Below are 20,590 nucleotides of genomic sequence, written 5' to 3' on the forward strand. Positions count from 1 at the left end.
TTTGACATTAGCTTGTTAATGACCTGAAGACGAAGCGTCATAGAACAATGTTTGCTCGCAAAATAATCAACAGTTTTATTTATTTAAATGAATGTTTTCTGTCAAGTTATTTATAGGCAATTAAGTAGACACGAAAATACATTCGATTACATGTTCATGTCGTATTACAGATATAATCAATATATGTGTGAAGGCTGTAGTGGAACAAACAAATCAGGATTTGTAAATGATGTGGAAATAAGCGGCCTTCACACTTTATTTTTCTAACATTTTCTAACCATCGCCATTATTCATTCCGCCGTAATGCACACGCATATGTTGATTGTTTCATAAATATCGAAATTAAATGTTCATTAATGATTAAGGAGTAAAGCTATTTCAATCGTTTTGAAAAGTGTTCCCGCAGCTCATTATAGTAGACCGATACGATACCCCTGGTTGAGTTCAGCCTGCTTACGTGTCCTAGATACATTATATATGGCTATCTGCTGATGAGATAACAGCTGATTCACGCGATTTGAGAATACAAATAAAGAGTCTGATCGATTAATCATCTTATGTCCTCTTTCATCGCTATGTCATGGTGGTGTTTTTCATACATTTATAATGACGTCTGCAATAAGTGGTAGATAAATAATGTTTTATATGGTACCATAAATGGTGTTTTCCTTTCCCATATGTACAATGCACTAGTGACCTTTTAAATCTTTGATAAATTCCTGGTAAAAATAAGCAAGGATGTCACTATGACATTGGGTAAATAATTATCGATCTTTAGTAGATTTTCCTAGCAAAACAAATAAGATATCTATGAAACCTCAGCATGCATGTATGATTTGTAGATCAATCCCTGGACAAGCATATTGAGGTCCTTTGAAATTTTCCATTATGTTTTTTTTTAATAATTAAAGCTAATTGTTCTTCATGCAAGTGACTTTGATAATAAATAGTATAGAATCATAAAAATGTTGATTAAAATAATGTATATTCTGATTCATTAGTACAAAGGGGTCGAACATTAACGTTTTGTGGGGAAATGAACACGATATAGCACTCGCCATAACCTATGCATGATTATGTATTTACATTTCCACTACAAGTTCCTCTACAAGAATTACCATAAAAAACTGCATTTATAGGGCTATGAATGCAACTTGATCAGCGACATTTTGAATTTCTCCTCCCGCCTCAAATAACACTTTTTGGTGACGTGCGACTATTCCGGAAACTTGTTTGTGCTGACGACACAGACACTTCAATATCGAAAATATAGGGGAATATCTTTGTTTATGTCTATAACAACTAAAACGTTAGAATGTAGATATATGAAGTGACCAGCATTTATCAATGGTCTTGTCGGTATGAAATTGAAACACAAATGCCATTCAATCATTATCACAATACAAATATATACAAAGTGTTGCAATTTGATAAAACATATCATCATTCTCCGACAAACAAAATTAGCATAATCAAAATGTTTTATAATTTAGTTCGGAAAAATTGAAATGGACTTATTGCCATTTATAAAATACAGCTTGTTGTACAGGGACCGCTATGTGTAAGCTAAAGCATTTCAGATATGGCACCCATCTGTGTTTGTCGATAGAAATGCACAATCAGCGCCATTCGGAACACCTCGCCCCCCGATTACAGTTCCTTTAATCAAAGAGAGAATCGGCCGAGGTGTTCCGATTGCACCAGCTCGCGTGTAAACCTTTTTTTAAAGTGATTAACTTCCAGACGATGAGTTTTAGTAGTTTAAATTGGTTTTGGTATTTTTCTGGTTTAATTATGAATACTTTGTTGATCTACAATCATCGAAGCTATCCCTCTGTCAGTAAATTACCATGTTTTGATTGGGACGTAATGCCTTTTTAACGCAAACTATTCATCTTAATGTGCGTTTGTACTGTGATACGTTATTATGTACAGGACAAAATAATTACTACATCATATTAACTTCTTAATCAATGCCTTTAACGTTATCGCGTTCATCTATAATTTAATACTTCATTTTCACTTCTTTTATATTATCACGGAGCCAATTATGAGTTACTCCAGTTTCGGTACAAGTAGAGTTCCAACACTCAGGGGTACCTATTCACTATGCTTTATTATACATGTACATACTTTAATTGTAAGTAATGACATTCATACTATATCTTTGCCATTTTAAGTGAAAATCCTTGAACTAGTACTGATATAAGGGAAATGCATAAATGTAACTCCATCTGCATACATTAATGTTAAGTTTTATGTATAAGCAACATGTATATCAACTGTTCATAAAATGCTGCCATATATGTATGTTACCATTGTATAATAGTTTATGGAAGAGGACGTTTCTAGGTTGTTTAACTTGTGTCCAATTCCATTTGGAGTTTTCAAATAAAATATGTCTAAAGCAGAGTACATGTAAGTATTTAAAGACGTGAAAGACAGTGCATTATACACAGTTACATATATATATTATCTTTTATATTTATTTGTTTATTTATTTTATAAACGGGCGCTACAGTAGATATTAAGTAATACTTAAATATTGACGCCCGTTTATATTTGATATATCCCTGTGGAATTACAGATCAGCGATTGTTGACTCCATACACTGCCGTGGTAGACTTGTATTGGTCTTTCCGAAATGTCATGTGTTTATCTATATTACCTATGACAGGTCCTGCTGTATACATCGTTGTCCTTTTAGATATTTGATCATCTTGGTTCACATACTACGATGTCGTAGTAAGTCGTTTCTCTTGGCGTATCTGTAAGACGTATGGATCTGTAAGACGTATGGATCTGTAAGGCGTATGGATCTGTAAGACGTATGGTAAGACGTATGGATCTGTAAGGCGTATGGATCTGTAAGACGTATGGTAAGACGTATGGATCTGTAAGGCGTATGGATATGTAAGACGTATGGATCTGTAAGACATATTGATCTGTAAGGCGTATGGATCTGTAAGACGTATGGTAATTATAAGACGTATGGATCTGTAAGGCGTATGATCTGTAAGACGTATGGATCTGTAAGGCGATGTGGTGCAATGCATGTTGCAAACGGTGAACTCAAAGTAAACTACATTCAGCCATGTATAATATACTTAACCAGATGTATCGTGGTGGAAACCTACCTATGTCATGTCTGAGATCTAGCTCCCTGTGGTTAAGACTTCCTGTAAATCAGATTCTCCATGATCAATATTAACAGGACTGAGGGAAGAACGTGTAGAATTCCTCCAAACCACAGTCTGTTAAAGAATTACAAAAAATAACTGTTCCTATGAAAGTTATCATAAATGATACCGAAAGAAACTCATTATATTAATTTAGAACAAGTAACCACATATTTATCGCAGAGACGTGCGAATAGAATGATATTTGTAAATATGTTACAAGCGATTCAATATATGATTTTGTTGTCACTGCATGCTTCCTCGTTGACACTCGAGGTCCACTGACAACCTTGAATTTGAACCAAACATCAAATATATAGTGGTGTACCGATGTTCCACGATATACTGTACAGTGTCAGAACATACCGATGTTCCACTATATACTGTACAGTGTCAGAACATCCCGATGTTCCACAATATACTGTACAGTGTCAGAACATACCGATGGTCCACGATATACGGTACAGTGTCAGAACATACCGATATTCCACGATATACTGTACAGTGTCTGAACATACCGATGTTCCACGATATAATGTACAATGTCAGAACATACCGATGTTCCAAAATATACTGTACAGTGTCAGAACAAACCGATGTTCCACGATATACTGTGCAGTGTCAGAACATACAAATGTTCCACGATATATTGTACAGTGTCAGAACACACAAATGTTCCACGATGTACTGCACAGTGTCAGAACATACCGATGTTACACGATATACTGTACAGTGTCAGCACATACAAATCTTCCACGATATACTGTACAGTGTAAGAACATACAAATGTTCCACGATATATTGTACAGTGTCAGAACACACAAATGTTCCACGATGTACTGCACAGTGTCAGAACATACCGATATTCCACGATATACTGTACAGTGTCTGAACATACCGATGTTCCACGATATAGTGTCAGAACATACAAATGTTCCACGATATACTGTACAGTGTCAGAACACACAAATGTTCCACGATATACTGCACAGTGTCAGAACATACCGATGTTCCACGATATACTGTACAGTGTCAGAACAACCGATGTTCCTCGATATACTGCACAGTGTCAGAACACACAAATATTCCACGATATACTGTACAGTGTCAGAACATACCGATGTTCCACGATATACTGTACAGTGTCATAACATACAAATGTTCCACGATATACTGTACAGTGTAAGAACATACCGATGTTCCACGATATACTGTACAGTGTAAGAACATACCGATGTTCCACGATATACTGTACAGTGTGAGAACATATCGATGTTCCAAGATATACTGTACAGTGTCAGAACATACCGATGTTCCAAGATATACTGTACAGTGTCAGAACATACCGATGTTCCACTATATACTGTACAGTGTCAGAACATACAAATGTTCCATGATATACTGTACAGTGTCAGAACACACAAATGTTCCACGATGTACTGCACAGTGTCAGAACATACCGATGTTCCACGATATACTGTACAGTGTCAGAACATATCGATGTTCCAAGATATACTGTACAGTGTCAGAACATACCGATGTTCCACGATATACTGTACAGTGTCAGAACATATCGATGTTCCACGATATACTGTACAGTGTCAGAACTAACCGGTGTTCCACGATATACTGTACAGTGTCAGAACATATAGATGTTCCACGATATACTGTACAGTGTCAGAACTAACCGATGTTCCACGATATACCGTACAGTGTCAGAACATACCGATGTTCCACGATATAATGTACAATGTCAGGACATACCGATGTTCCACGATATACTGTACAGTGTAAGAACATACCGATGTTCCACGATATACTGTACAGTGTAAGAACATACCGATGTTCCACGATATACTGTACAGGGTCAGAACTAACCGATGTTGCACGATATACTGTACAGTGTCAGAACATACCGATGTTCCACGATATAATGTACAATGTCAGAACATACCGATGTTCCACGATATACTGTACAGTGTCAGAACATACCGATGTTCCAAAATATACTGTACAGTGTCAGAACATACCGATGTTCCACGATATACTGTACAGTGTCAGAACATGAACATACCGATGTTCCACGATATACTGTACAGGGTCAGAACTAACCGATGTTGCACGATATACTGTACAGTGTCAGAACATACCGACGTTCCACGATATACTGTACAGTGTCAGAACATATCGATGTTCCAAGATATACTGAACAGTGTCAGAACATACCGATGTTCCACGATATAATGTACAGTGCCAGAACATACCGATGTTCCACGATATACTGTACAGGGTCAGAACTAACCGATGTTGCACGATATACTGTACAGTGTCAGAACATACCGACGTTCCACGATATACTGTACAGTGTCAGAACATACAGATGTTCCACGATATACTGTACAGTGTCAGAACTAACCGATGTTCCACGATATACCGTACAGTGTCAGAACATACCGATGTTCCACGATACCGATGTTCCACGATATACTGTACAGTGTCAGAACTAACCGATGTTCCACGATATACTGTACAGTATCAGAACATACCGATGTTCCACGATATAATGTACAGTGTCAGAACATACGGATGTTCCACGATATACTGTACAGTGTCAGAACATACCTATGTTCCACGATATACTGTACAGTGTCAGAACATACCTATGTTCCACGATATACTGTACAGTGTCAGAACATACCTATGTTCCACGATATACTGTACAGTGTCAGAACATACCTATGTTCCACGATATACTGTACAGTGTCAGAACATACAGATGTTCCACGATATACTGTACAGTGTCAGAACTAACCGATGTTCCACGATATACCGTACAGTGTCAGAACATACCGATGTTCCACGATATCCTGTACAGTGTCAGAACATACCGATGTTCCACGATATGCTGTACAGTGTCAGAACATACCGATGTTCCACGATACCGATGTTCCACGATATACTGTACAGTGTCAGAACATACAAATGCAAAGGTAGTGGATCCCGGATGTCTCAGTTGTTAACGTGTCCGATTGACACATTGTACTATACACATGTATAAGGGTAACACTGGGGTAGGATGCTGCATTTCTGGCTGGATGCACCTGTACCTGTCTGGTATATCTGTAGGAGGGTCATAAAGTGACGGTCCGTGCTGAATGAGTGACATTCATTCATACGTTAGAGATAAAAATGTCGTCAGAAAAGTATTCTTTAAAAAAAAAACAGTTTTGAAATCGCTATTTTGCTTTCTTACACATTTATAAACGAATTCTGTATACATGTGGAACGAATCAATCTTGTGTCAAGTACCATGGGACTGAAATATTTTGGATCCACCGATCACTATTCAATAAGCACTGCTGTTCTTGCTTGCTTATTGTGTGGTAGAAATCTCCCGTACAATGTACAGCTGAGGGCACGACTTGGCCGCCTCGACCAACCTTTATATTCGTACTGTCGGAATCCAATAAACGGAAACCATGACAGCAACAGCTTGCTAGCCTTATCACGGCGTTTTATGTTCAGTATTAACTTAAGATGTAATACATTTTATAATTCTTTCGAGACCCGGTTTTATTACACTCATAGTCCGTGCTGTTCATGTCTGCGTACACCGTGACCAGCTACATAACAATATGACCAAGTTCCTCAATGCGTTCTTTATGACGCGACTTTCCTCTGCATCAGAGCAACTGGTGTGTACGAAGCATAATTTCATACTCTGTGTAAATAGTTCGCTGTAAGAACACTTTAAAATATTGTTTGTATCTGTAGTAGGTGTAACAGCCCTGTACTTGTGATTTTATTGACGCAGGAAGTGCTTCTCCAAGTACCGGAGATCGTCTCCGCTTACCACTGGTGGTATGTGGGGGTATAAGTGTGGGACACGTGTCTGTAATGAAGAATGACCTGTCTGCAGCTCATCAATAGCGGTTCCGAGGGCGGGGGAAGTGGTGGGGAGGGGAGTAAGAGGGGTGAATTCTCGGATCAAAACTTAGCTTCAATTATTTATTTTCGATAAGATCTACAACATTTTTATTACTTTAAAAAAACACCTTATATATGTATCAATTACACACATTCCCGTTATGGCAACAAAGATGTGTGTCATTCAAGGATACAATTCAAGCATCAGCAATTATTAGATTGTCACAGATTGTCGCTGTTCATCTAGTCTGTCCTGGTCTTCGATGTGATCATTAACAGAATCTATGCTGACTGAAGTCTCACAAGAGGTTGTAGCAGGGATTGTCTCGTCACGTTCCCCGGTGGCAGATGGCTAACACTGACAGCAAAGTGATTAAATAAAATTTCTCATGTGTTAACGTCGATTCGGTCTATTGAGTTAAGCGTCCTGTTCCTCTAGAAATCCTCTTGAAAATCGCTGTTAAGTTATCTTTCCTTGAAATGACAGGAAAGCGATGATTGGCTCGCTGTCATAAGAGTTGTCTTTCCTGGAATTACAGGAGATGGAGTTGTTGTTAAGAGTAGAGTTATCTTTTCTTGATAGACATAAATATCTTAGAATCATGAATGCTGTAGCAAATAAATATACTCTGTATCACTGACATATGTAATGAGTGAGAGTGCACTTTCACATTGCGTAGGAGTCATGACGTCATAGGACATCAGTTTGTTCGTACTACTTGTAATAATCTTGATAGGGTGTTATTTTAATTATTTAATTAATCGGGCTCGGATTGGCCAGTTCAGCTAACTCCGAAGACATGATGCACAGCTATGGATGAGCAGCATCGTTAGATAAAAGCATCACTTACAAAGACTGTGTACAAGGCCAGATGAATCATTAGCATGCTCCGCTGTTGTTAATTGAGCACCATAGCCTATTTTCTCCCGGAATTATTGTCGGGTTTTACAACTCACAAAACTGTGCCGTACTTTCTCATATAAAAGTAATCGCGTTTTGTTCTAAGGTTGAACGCTTGTACGGACATTTACCTTCAAAGTCATTGGGTCACACTTCATGGTAAAATTTTGTTTTATGTATGCATCTACTTAATCTGCGATAAAGGGGAGTTTCTGTAAAAAAAAATCATGAAGTTTATGAACCTATTTATATTAAAGAGTACCAAAGCAGGTGTCGATTTCTGGATAACTGAACAGGTGTTCCTTGGAGTGGTGATATTGTATGGTTGACACTGGGTAAATAAGCTCTGTCAGCATTATAGTGTATAATTCCTGTATTTCTATATAAAGTTTTGAATATTTTAAAGACTACGGCCGTTTGTGTCAAAGTAAAAGGCAAATGTAAAATGATACGTTTATGTTCCTCATAAGACTTACAAGACTGAATGCCATATATACGCAGTGTAGCAATTTATTTCTGAATATCTTTTGTTATGGGAAAAATGACATTTCGAGAGAAAATTTAAAAAAAGAGACAAAATATCGATTGAATTAGAATAAAATCTAGGTGATCCAGCGAAGTGTAGCATAACTTGCGGGGGATGAGAATCAAATATTCCCGCGGTTCCCAGTAGAAGCGGGAATAATTTGTCTCGTGCGGCACGAGCAGCAGAAGGCTGTCACGTGTACGCGGGTACACGGGGGTAGATGTTGGCAACGTGGTCATTTCTAGTCGCCTACTCGGGACAGACGGTTCATTCTAAACTGGGTTTTTTTTTTACCTACGGGCGATTTCTAAGCTATGGAAGGAGAACATTTAGGCTCTGGTATTCATGGCTCCATTTCTATTCAAGTGAAGGAGGCTGTGGCTAGTTCGCAGAACCAAGTCCTGTCGCATTTGGATATCCTTATTTCAAGTAAGCTTGACGCCTTCGAATCTAGGATATCGACTTCTTCCGATGGTAAAGCTACAGCAAAATATCACCAACGTCGCGAACCCTGACAAGTTCACTAAGAAGAGTTGTGAGGACCAATACAAGTTCAACGCCAAGATACAGGCGAAGTTCAACGAGGTCGGTCAAGTTGCGGAGTTAGGTCCGGGGGACGTCGCCACTAAAGTCTCAGAAGGTATTGCTCTAGTGGGTACAGACAAACATTAGTTACGTTGGCTGATATATCTCGATCGGAGGCTGGATGGAAAGCGGTTGACGAATACGTAGCGAACCCTATAGCCTCGGATTCTGAGGATGAGAAGCGGATGGAGCGCGCTACGTCTAAAGCTAACAAGAAGATCAAGACGACGAAAGTCAAGTCAACGAGAGGGCGGGGTCCGTGCCCGACGCGTTGGGTGCGTCCATACTGTTTTTGTAAATTATTATGAGAGAAAAGTTTCGGCGAGCTAGCGGCAAAATAGATATTTGCGTTGTGTTGTTAATTATATGCCAGTCGCTAAGTGGAGCGAAATGCAAATGAGCAAAATGCCGATTTGTTCCCTAAAACACTTCCTGGATTGGCTGTGGCAGACTGAACGAGGTGTGACGCTCACTAACTAAACTAAAACTCAAACCCAATGCTTCATTACCGTTATCAATTATATCTAATTATTGTCCCGTTTGAGTGACAGGTAGAACCAGTTCTGCTGGTCAATCGCGTACTTCCGCGGGTAATTAATTATGACGTATTTGTCAAGCCAGTGGCTACGTCCCTTCAGGAAAATATGACCGGGGGTCAACAGATGATATGCTATCATCAATAAGCAAGTCACTTTAAATACAAAGGGGTGGTTTGTTACAGTAATATAGGATATGACAGGGTACAGACCTCGTAACTCTCCAGGTTTCACTTGTCTGGTTTAAAGTTTTTTTAATGCAATTTGGTTAGCATGTGTGATAGACCATTCAACACCGGATCAGCTACAGGGAGTGATCAGTTTAACCGTGGAAGAACTAATTGCATCGGGGTTACATTTAATGTAATTGAAAGCCGAGTAATCGTGGCAGATTCCAGCGTTAAACATCTTAATGAATTGTAATTATTTTCAAGGTCGACCTCAACGATTTAACGGAAATTCATCGCATGCGTTTAAATGACTGCATAATCGTTAATGATTTCGTATTTACCTTGTGATGTGAGGAGCGTCTGTGCCCAGTGATCTTTATTGGTCTGTGCACGCGGAATACTAATCAAGGTAACGTATAAATATATTAGTGTCCAATCAGCCGCTTAGGTAACGGTGTGTGAAGTGGTGTCCAGTAGAGGGCTGCATTATACGTTTACAGCGCTCTGTTTTCATATTTGTTTTGTTTTGAAACAAAATATATGTGTCCTTTTAAACTCACATTGGCATGGTCCCAATAACTGTCGGTGTGTTGTTTAACAGTCGGGACCCTTAAATGTGCATTTTAAAATGACACTGTCTGGTTAAAATGTACAACTGTTCAGATAGCCATTAACAGCTCACTGATATCAGTGTTATCAACATTTCAATAATAACACGAGGCTAGTTATTGATTCATAACAGTAATGGTAAGACATTAATGATTTGAAATAAAATTGTTTACGTTTTCATTACGAAAACATATTCCGGGTATTTCAGGATCTTAAAACCTTATTATCATGTCTTCAGGGGTGAATGGGTACCCGTCTAACACGCACCACTGGGTACGGGGAACGCATCACGGACTTCCGCCCTGAAAAATATGAGGAAGTCTGACTAATGCTGTTAATGACCTATTACGTGTACACTGCTAGATCCCAATTAAGGTCATATTGTAGCGGTTACAGAGCGCAGATATATACACCTACATAAACGTGTTTACTGGGTATTCCATTCATACAGAAAGCATAAGTATGAGTTAAACTACGAAGATCTTCTATGAAAGGTTGTGTATTCAATCTGTCTGTGTATGTTACATATATACTATAAGAACAGGGCAGTAAAATGTTGAATTTTATTAAATATATCTGGCATGTGGGGGTTTTCATGACGAAACTGTTAATTTGTAGACAATTTTCTCATGTTGTTCGGAAAAGAAAATGTTTACTCGTTCTATTCCCAGAGTAAAACGTTTCTGGCATCTTGAAGTTTTTAAAGAGAATTTTGAAATACATTGCTAGTGTATACGGGGGCGGGACAGACTGCAGAGGGTCATTGGATACGTGGACAGGACAAACAGACAGCGGGCCAGTGTATACGGGCCATGACAGACAGACAGAGGGCCAGTGTATACGGGGGCAGGACAACAAACAGGTCAAATAGACAGCTGGCCATTGTATACGGGGCGGGGGGCAATTGGATACGTGGACAGGACAAACAGACATTGGGCCAGTGTATACGGGGCAGGAGAGACAGACAGAGAGAGAGAGGGCCATTGTATACAGGAGCAGGACAAACAAACAGGTAAAATAGACAGCGGGCCAGTGTACACGGGCGGGACAGCGGACCAGTGTATACGGGGGCGGGACAGACTGCAGAGGGTCATTGGATACGGGGACAGGACAAACAGACAGAGGGCCAGTGTATACGGGGGCAGGACATACAGACAGAGGGCCAGTGTATACGGGTCATTACAGACAGACAGAGGGCCAGTGTATACGGGACAGGACAAACAGACGGAGGGCCAGCGTATATGGGGGCAGGACAAACAAACGGAGGGCCATGGTATATGGGGGCAGGACAAACAGACGGAGGGCCATTGTATACGGGACAGGACAGACAGAGAGAGAGAGGGCCATTGTATACAGGAGCAGGACAAACAAACAGGTAAAATAGACAGCGGTCCAGTGTACGCGGGCGGGACAGCGGACCAGTGTATACGGGGGCGGGACAGACTGCAGAGGGTCATTGGATACGGGGACAGGACAAACAGACAGCGGGCCAGTGTATACGGGACATGACAGACAGACAGAGGGCCAGTGTATACGGGGGCAGGACAACAAACAGGTCAAATAGACAGCGGGCCATTGTATACGGGGCGGGGGGCAATTGGATACGTGGACAGGACAAACAGACATTGGGCCAGTGTATACGGGGCAGGAGAGACAGACAGAGAGAGAGAGGGCCATTGTATACAGGGGCAGGACAAACAAACAGGTAAAATAGACAGCGGGCCAGTGTACACGGGCGGGACAGCGGACCAGTGTATACGGGGCGGGACAGACAGACAGCGGGCCAGTGTATACGGGCCATGACAAATAGACAGCGGGCCAGTTTATACGGGGCAGGACAGACAGACAGACAGAGGGCCATTGTATACAGGGACAGGACAAACACACTGGTCAAATAGACAGCGGGCCAGTATATACGGGGCGGGACAGACAGACAGATGGCCATTGTATACGGGGGCAGTCCAAACAAACAGCGGGCAAGTGTATACGGGCCATGACAGACAGACACAGGGCCAGTGTATAAGGGGGCAGGCCAACAAACAGGTCAAATAGACAGCGGGCCATTGTATACGGGGCGGGGGCCATTGGATACATGGACAGGACAAACAGACAGTGGGCCAGTGTATACGGGGCAGGACAGACAGACAGACAGACAGACAGAGGGCCATTGTATACAGGGGCAGGACAAACAAACAGGTCAAATAGACAGCGGGCCAGTGTATACCGGGCGGGACAGACAGACAGCACGTCATTGTATACGGGGGCAGGCCAAACAGACAGTGGGCCAGTTTATATGGGGCAGGACAGACAGACGGAGGGCCAGTGTATACGGGACAGGACAAACAGACGGAGGGCCAGCGTATATGGGGGTAGGACAAACAAACGGGTCAAACAGACAGCGGACCAGTGCATATTGGGCGGGACAGACAGGGGACAGTGTATGGGACAGGACAAACAGACAGAGGGCCAGAGCATACGGGGGCAGGACAGACATACAGAGGGCCATTGCATTCGGGGGCAGGACAGAGAGATAAGATGACCTGGCTATACGGGAGCGGGGCAGACAGACAGGGGGCAGTGTATACGGGGACAGGACAAACAGACGGAGGGCCATTATATAAGGGACAGGACAAACAGACGAAGGGCCAGTGTATACGGGGGCAGGACAAACAGACGGAGGGCCATTGTATACGGGACAGGACAAACAGACGGAGGGCTAGTGTATACGGGGACAGGACAAACAGACGGAGGGCCAGTGTATACGGGACGGGGCAAACAGACGGAGGGCCCATATATACCGGACAGGACAAACAGACGAGGGGCCAGGGTATACGGGACAGGACAAACAGACGGAGGGCCAGCGTATATGGGGGCAGGACAAACAAACGGAGGGCCATGGTATATGGGGGCAGGACAAACAGACGGAGGACCATTGTATATGGGGGCAGGACAAACAGACGGAGGGCCATTGTATACGGGACAGGACAAACAGACGGAGGGCCATTGTATATGGGGATGATAAACTGTTGAATGTTTATGATAATGCTTTTGTTAATTCTTTTGACATTGTTTCCGTTACAGACAGAAAGGACGATCGCCTGGCTAGGAATTCCATGTGTGGCAGTAGGAAAGTCAGCAAGCGTATCAGGTAGGTAACGATTTACGTACAATTTTGTATCTTGGAGGTTCTCGAGGGACAATATTTTACATATGACAGGGGTTCTAGACTAAAAGATGGACATTCTATTGCATATTTGTTTTAGGGTCCTGGAGGGTCAATTTTTATGTAAAACAGGATTTCTCAAGATATAGAACATGCATGTCAGGGGTTCGAAAGGGACATTGTTTTAGCAATGGAATGTGTTTTAACTACTGTATCATGTAATTGAAAAAGAGGAATTTGTTTCACTTTCTTTATCGCCATTTCCACTATTACAGGCATTGTCTCACAGTCAGAGATCATATTATTGATATTAACTTTTAACACGACGTGTAAACATTAACTTGGTGCCACTTAGTCAAAAGGTTTGAATTACAAATTTTACAAATAAGGACATCCAATGTTTAAAGTAACGCTCGCTGTCACTTGAATTTCGAATACATTTTGTAACGAAGCTTAAGGAATAGTTAATTGGGGTATTAAGTGCCCAGAACGGGGGCGGAGACAGGTCTTCCGGGAAGGCGGCGACTATTTGAAGCTATTATCTCAGCAATTGCTGTTGAAGACCGTAACAGCGGAGCGAAGCGACTAGTTTGGAAGGGTTATAAGAGGGACTGACCCCGCCCGCAGGAAGGAGGCGGGGNGGGGGGGTGGTTCACCCCAAAAAGAAAATTATAGACGCTATATTCATCTATTCATCTGGAAATCTAACATGTTTGTGTTTTGTTTGTTTTGTTTTTATTAGAGGCAGATCTTTTCGACGGTTATTGTGCGCCATATTTAAAACTGTTATTATCAAATGTTCATTGCATGAACAGATTCTTTAATTGAAACACCGACCATTTCATACCATGTTTACTAGTGTTCTTGGAAGTGAAGGATTAAGCCTAATCCCGTGTCACATGTTTTAATCTCTCTCTCTGTTTCCAGTACATGTGATAATGCTTGTATGTATATTTACCTTCTAAAACAAATGTCATCAGTAAATGACAGTCAGCTTTAACATGGATATTAAACATTAATAGCTCACATTGGCACAAAGTGCATTTGACGTTTTGCGATGACGCAGCGATCGTGCTGGGGAGAGCATTACAGTTAATCAAACACGTTTGTTTGGCTTACACACAAGGTCTCAGTGGTCAAATGTGTTGAAATCGCCCAAACATGTTCTTTAGAGAGACACAAGTCACTTTGCAAAGTTGAAGACCTACATGAAACATATGTCATGTTTTGTTTAAAACAAACGATCGTATCATACATTTTGAACTCAGTTCTAGTGATATCTGGTTTTATAGACTAACTGGTTTGTTCCTGGTCACAGAGCCCTGACTTTAGACTAGCGTGCTTGTTCTGAGTGACAATAACGTGTATAGCAATGGTTTAGCGGTTAACACCTGACATGTCAAGCAGTATTGAGTAATAAAACAGCCTCTTAATTTCGACATGTTTGATAAAATTTGGTTTGACGTGAGATCACGAATCTCCCTCATCTGTAGCCTCGTTTACTGACTCAATACTCCCCCTTTGAAATCTTACACATATGAATACATCACAGATCAGACTCCAGGCACAAACCTGTGTGATGTATCGTCAGTCTGTACCCGTCGGTACAAACAAAATCATATAGAAAACGTCACGTTACCTTTACAAACAGCTATCTTTTTATCTTTTATATTCTGGGCCACATTTATTAACAGGTAGTTTTTACTACATGAAGACCAAATGATTAAAACTGGGTTGCAGGCAAACACAGTTACCGTGAATGATGTGCATACAATTTATACTTGAAATATTTCTCGTCATTATTCCCATGCCGTTTTATTTCTTTGCCCAAGCTAGACCGATATTGTCGTGTTCTGTTAGTAAAACTCGCTTGCGAAACATCTCGGTCGGTTGTATCTGCGTTGTATCAGACGAGGAATGACACAGCCGAGGTGTTCCAAATGACGACACTCGGTGACTTACCGGATAGAGTAACAAGGTTACCAGACGCTGAAATAGGCCAGACCTCCTCTATTTCGACACCTGAAACGTTTTGTATGAGATACTATCAGAGTTATCAAAGATACGTCATGTATTTCAAATAGATGACATATTTGTTTTCTTGCGTTGTTGGTATAAGTAATGTCAATCGTAAAACTGGGCTCTTTTATCACTGGACTTTTATGGTTTATTTTGTGTAACTAAAACGACGTGGTTATTAATGACAAAAATCAAATGTTCGATGTGTGGGGACATTAGAAGTTAAAGTCACATTTAGTTGGGCATTAAGTACATGTAATGTCACATAGGGTGACGAATAATACGTCAATGTCATATAGTGAGGCGTCAGAGGTCAAGGTCACATGTAATGAGGCATAAGAAGTCAATGTCACATGTAGTGAGGCATAAGAGGTCAAGGTCATATGTAGTGAGGTTTTAGAAATCAATGTCACATGTAGGGAGGCATAAGAAGTCAAGGTCATATGAAGTGAGGCATAAGAGGTCAAAAGGTCACATGTGTAGTCTGGCACACGAAGGCTTATCAGCTTGTCAGTGACATAACTTGTTTCCAATTTGTTCAACAATAAATCCATATGCAATCTCACAATGTTAATAAAAGGTTTCTGGTACACTATTACAAACAGTTTAAAATGTTTGTCCTTTGCTGCTGAGTGGTTTTACATTCGGAACTAACGCTATTTTCGTTGTAGCTCAAGGCGTTCTTTGAACTCGATTTAGCAGACAATGGGGATTGAATACACACCCATTACTGAACACTAAAGCTGTGCCATTTTCGTGTTGGATAGTTGAAGTGAAGTGATTTTCGATTATTTCGTTCAATAAATAATTTACTTTTAACTCATTATAACTAGTCAAAACCAGCGTATGCGGTTTACTTGAGAATAAATTATTAATCGCTTGTGAATTCTATCAAAGAGCATGCCACGTATCAGGTAATGTAGTGAATACAAACACTGACTGTGTCCGAATCTAGGATTTAGTTGTGGGGCTGGACACCCTTCGGCACGGAGCAACTCACTATGTTACGAATATATTTGTCCAAATGTCTACGTACAAACATCCTGTTCTCACAATACAACAAATATTAGTGATGATGCCTGCATAACCAAAATTTAACTATACAGTTTTTTTTCGTCTCAACAACTTCAAAACCTAGGGTTGTATCATGACATTAATTCCCTACATGAAAAATACAAAAACACGCGTGTGTTTATAATCAAAGCGGCGATAACTGTACATGGTCAAGGTATATCGTAGAATACGTAATATTGGTATGATTTTTTTCATGATATAATGATAGGTTTGTTTTTAATTAAACAATGGAAGCAGCACAGATATTGGATAAAATAAAAGCAAACCGGGACGAGAGAGAGAGAGAGAGAGAGAGAGAGAGAGAGAGAGAGAGAGAAGAGAGAGAGAGAGAGAGAGAGAGAGAGTGGACAAGATAATATCTTTTCTCTGATTTATCATGTGACATATGCATCGTTTGGTGTTTCTGTACGCCATACAAAGCGATATTGACTAAATCACAATCCTTCTTACAGATCAATACATGTTAAACGTATTATATAGGTTTTGCTCGAATAAGTATTGTAACAACTACACCAGTTTCTATAGCTCTTATTGTCTCTATACATACAACTATTGGTTTATTGAACAACCCGCTGTAGAACCAGCCACCGTGCACATGTCAATAGCGTGCTGGAACCCTCGTATGCCGCTTCAATAGATGCAGGTACTTATACGCGATCACGAGGTATATTAACAAGATATCACTAATCAAAAGAATAGTCTTAAATTAACGTTTCCGCCTGTGGCGCCTACAATGTTTGAAGATCAAATAGTTGCTATAAATGATGTTGTTTTAACTGAATAAAGCGCAAATAAAAAACAAACTTAAGTTAATTAGTACATTTTACAATGTATATATCAATAATTGATTGACACTTCTGGTATCGAAACATTTGTCTAACTGCCAATATTGTTAACGGCCTGAGTGAGGTATCGCACAATGAGTATGGTAAGAGGGAAGTCTCTGGTTTGATTCATATGATTGGTCATCTATAATTGATGATAGCCAATCAGGATTTACGTTACAACTGTACAAGTGATGAATAGATGCATTGGACATACAGAGAATAATTCACGCCGTGTGACTCCTTCGTCTATCTGCTAGTGATATGCAATTAAAGAAATGTCAGTCCACGATCAGAACTAATGGTGCTACTTTTCACCACCAGGGGTTCCATACGGAGATTTCTGTAATAAAACAGAAAAAAGTCGACGGATTTATCAACGACTGGTGTTATCAAACACAGCCAGTTAAAAGATAACTACCACATCATAAACAGTATAATAATTTCTAAATGATGATTATCATAACACCTCTTTACTTCCTCGATTGGATTTCTCATGACGTCGTTGTGTTAAAAAGGAATACTTTGAAGCAATGGTTTGTTCCAAAATTGAACACATGGTTAAATATTGGACAGATGTTACATTGTATGACGGTTGTCTAAATTCAGTGCCATATGGTAAAAACACACCTTTGTAATATAATCCAGCGTCCTTAATCATACCACAGCTAATAGGATGTCCCCCACTTTCAAATCAATTTCTTAATGGACAGACCAGTCTTTGTTTTTTAAATAGTCCCAATTTTTGTCTATGACGAATTAAGGATCACTGAGCGACTGCAAGGAAAACACTTTTGTGATGTTTTATATACACAGTTACCCGCCCTTCATTAAGGTTTTCAAACATGTATAACTGTGGCGCCATTGGGCAAACGGACTTGCTAGTGACCAGCTAGATTAATAAGTTAGCGTGACAGTATTAGAAGTTAAGGTTCAGAGGTCGAATCTTTGTCTAGCCACACTTAAAACACTATGGTTGATGTTTGTTTCCTTTCATTTCTAATACTTTTTCATAAATCAGTGTATTGTGCTTTGTTACAATTGGTGATAGTGGCGCAGGGATCCTCTATCTTACCTCTATTATTTTATTCACATAGTCCTGCAAGTTATAGTTTTTATTTCAAAAATGATTTTATCAGTTTCCAATACATACTCACAGTTTTCGTTAGTGGTACGGGGAGCCCAAACGTGGCTGGGTTCGAGGCTCCGCTGAAATGTTATACAAATATAAATGTAGTATACGTCACTCTCCAAAGACGCTCGTGTCAAAGGAAACAATTCACACCTTTATTGGCATGTTACATATCGACTCATCTGTAAGGTTATCCAGACAAACAACAGGGATAGAACCAAGTTTGTAAAAGGTACTGATACGTGACAACAGTTTCAGACAACATAGCTGTAATCTGTAAATTAAACCATTGAACTGGCGCTGATAACGTTCTCATTATAAATCTTAGAGTTTATTGAGTCTCAAAGTATCACGAGGAAAAAGATCGATGCTTTTTAACAGCTTTCTTTTGTGCCTATTTAACTACGTAAAGAGCTCGTTTAATAAACGCATCTCGCTCATACTAACATGAATAGTACATGCATCACGCTGTTAGAACTGGTAATGGGGACGTTGTAAAGATCAGTGGATTTGAACTCATTATTTCCTATTATCTGTGGAGTACACGAACCCTACACTGTAACATGTATGTGACAGCTAGCTTCTGGCTAATGTATATATGTCTACATCCATTTGGATGACGCACAGTCTAAGGCTATAGATGAGCCCCGCGTTCATGTAAATGGATTTCTGAAATACTTATATTTTGGTAATTTTCAAAAGAAGGATTGTTCAGTGATTATCATGTACTTTCACCGAAAATTGAATAGTTCAATAAGGGAATAGCATGTTGTTTTGAGTGGCTATACTGGCGATTAGAACATGAAATTTGGTTTGAACTCGTGACCGATAGGTGCGAGAGTTTAAACCAAATTACATGTTCTAATCGCCAGTTTAGACACGAAAAACAACGGACTATCCCCATTCTAACACACCTTAACAAATATACAACGTTAATATGTACATTGTACATTGTATTTCCTTGTACAAAATTACTTAATTAAGTACTCTGAGACCTGAACTGGCGACGTGTCATTCTGCAGCGGACTGACCAATCGGAGAGAAGCTTTCAGGAGTCGGTCATTTGGCCCCGCCCATACTGGCGAGCGCCCGATCTGTATGTTGACGAGGCGGAATATTTTAATTGTTCGTGAACGTCCTGTTACCAAAGTTTACACGACACATTTGGATTAGGAATATTGACAAATTCTTACATTTCCATGTCAGTATGCACGACATTTGCGAAATGTTTCATTTGATTTCGGAGCTAACTATGGATGCCTTCACACGGATGGAACGAACGTTTCAGTAATAAATGGAGGTAAGAATAAGGAATGTTTATTTTATACTTTTTTATTCATTCAACAAATACATTTCATCGGTCGTTTCTGTTCTGTGTGGCCTTATCAGCGGGATTTTGCTAAGAGGCGAGCTTGACGCCACATTGTTTTGGTTAGAAACGGGGCGTGGCTTAAGTGCGTTGGGAGGAGCTTAACACAATTGATCATGATTCTATCGCAGATTAGAACATGGTCCGTAACCATTAAAAAAAAAAAAAAAACACGCGTTGCAAACGAGTCATGTTAGAATATGTATTATAACTCGTGTGTATAATGGCGAGTCTGATCGGATTATATAACCATGACGGGGAAATAAAACGTCATGTCACCCTTACGCGTTCGAGTTTATTCGGTCACATTGCCCTCATTCGGACCCTTCCTTTGGTTTAAACATATTTTATTGATACAAAAGGATTGGGCACAAGTTATTAAACTTATATGAAGCCCTCTCCAACACATGTTACAAACATTTATATTAACAATTCGAAGATGGCAGACTTTCAACATCGTGATAACAAGTATATTAAAAACAAAATATTATTGCACAGGCATGTTGTTTTTATCATATTCAACTAGAGTGAGAACATGAAAGGGGATAGAGAGAAACAGAGAGAGACAGAGAGAGA

General features: G+C 40.1%; 1 protein-coding gene and 1 long non-coding RNA gene across 6 annotated transcripts in view; one reads left to right on the forward strand and one right to left on the reverse strand.

The window, feature by feature from the left end:
- LOC110451901 (heparan sulfate glucosamine 3-O-sulfotransferase 1-like) overlaps positions 1–20,590 on the forward strand; it is a 107,564-nt gene that overhangs the window by 43,037 nt on the left and 43,937 nt on the right. For 2 of the 4 annotated variants that reach the window (XM_021500121.1, XM_021500124.1), the window contains exon 2: positions 13,515–13,581. The gene's annotated coding sequence lies outside the window, so the exon portion shown is untranslated. Of the gene's footprint in view, positions 1–9,898; positions 10,234–11,936; positions 12,139–13,514; positions 13,582–20,590 lie in introns of those variants that run through there. The other 2 variants (XM_021500122.1, XM_021500125.1) reach the window with 2 other exon arrangements.
- LOC110451902 overlaps positions 7,187–20,590 on the reverse strand; it is a 25,257-nt gene continuing 11,853 nt past the window's right edge. The window contains exons 2-3 of one of the 2 annotated variants that reach the window (XR_002463120.1): positions 18,671–18,722; positions 7,187–7,633 (exon numbers count right to left, since the gene is read on the reverse strand). This is a non-coding gene — a long non-coding RNA (uncharacterized LOC110451902). Of the gene's footprint in view, positions 7,634–16,987; positions 17,857–18,670; positions 18,723–20,590 lie in introns of those variants that run through there. The other variant, XR_002463119.1, reaches the window with a different exon arrangement.

This window comes from Mizuhopecten yessoensis, unplaced genomic scaffold, assembly GCF_002113885.1.
Source record: "Mizuhopecten yessoensis strain PY_sf001 unplaced genomic scaffold, ASM211388v2 scaffold6285, whole genome shotgun sequence".
Lineage (NCBI taxonomy): Eukaryota > Metazoa > Mollusca > Bivalvia > Pectinida > Pectinidae > Mizuhopecten > Mizuhopecten yessoensis.